This window comes from Corylus avellana, chromosome ca3, assembly GCF_901000735.1.
Source record: "Corylus avellana chromosome ca3, CavTom2PMs-1.0".
Lineage (NCBI taxonomy): Eukaryota > Viridiplantae > Streptophyta > Magnoliopsida > Fagales > Betulaceae > Corylus > Corylus avellana.
In genome coordinates this window covers 35,948,115-35,949,199 of record NC_081543.1, presented here as the reverse complement: position 1 = coordinate 35,949,199, position 1,085 = coordinate 35,948,115, and positions in this window count along the sequence as shown.

The following is a 1,085-nucleotide window of genomic DNA, read 5'->3' as shown; positions in this document are numbered from 1 at the left end:
TAGATCCATTGAAAACTTTCCCAATTCAATTTTATGTTGGAGAAAAGCCAGGCTAGTTCTCACTTCTCTGTGCTACACCATCCACTAAATCACAATGTCTGGACCAAATTAGCCTAATGGTAAGATTGCATTAATAAAATAAGAGAGATATAAAAAGAGTGGGTGGGGGCACTCCAACAAGATCCTGGAACAAATATCAAACCTAAAAAGAGTATGGAAATAGGCCAAACAAATGATCTAACGACTCTATCCCAATAATTTTCTAGTACAGTTCAAGAGAGGGGCCGTGAGAAACAATGATTCTTGAAGCAGTTTAGTAGATGGGCTACCTGGAGAAACGTTTACTTTTGTGACGGTAAGAGAACTTGGTAGCCATAGTAAGGATCGGATAATATTGATCGATAATGACTGGATTGAAACCACCATGAGCGATCACCACTACAATGTCCGGCAAAGAAGGTGCCCAGTGTGGACGCTTTAGTGAACCCCATTTCATTTGTTTGGTTAAAATTCATTTGTCACATTGGATCACAAAGATCTCCCATATAATTTATTGGGAAAGATTAATTAATCAAACATCACCATTCAATTTAGTGACACAAGTATTATTTTATTCTTATGTATGTTTGATTTCTTTGAAAGTACTACAGATTAGCTTGTTGATATCGCACATTGAATGAATGAACCAGAAGCAGCCTCATTTGGCTGCCTTGATTTTTTCTTTTTTCAAAAAATCTCTTAATTGGGGCCTATATTTTATTTATTTGTTCAATTCTTTACTCATATTATTGTATGGAGTACTTGTAAAAAAGACTGGTGTGAATAGAAAGAGCTCGCCTTCGTTTTAATCATGACAAGTGAAGAAAGGGAATGAAAGGAGTAGGTCCATCCGATGCCCTCTTCTTCATATCACCATCATGAAGCCTTTAAAATAACTCAAAATGCTTTCCCAATTGTAGCTCAAATTTTATTCAAAAATCACAATAAAATACTACTACATCGTTTTTAATTATGACGCAAATATTAGGTCATGCTGTGCACCTGTTACACAAGGAGGCCAAAAAATTCCTCTAAGGTCGATTCTA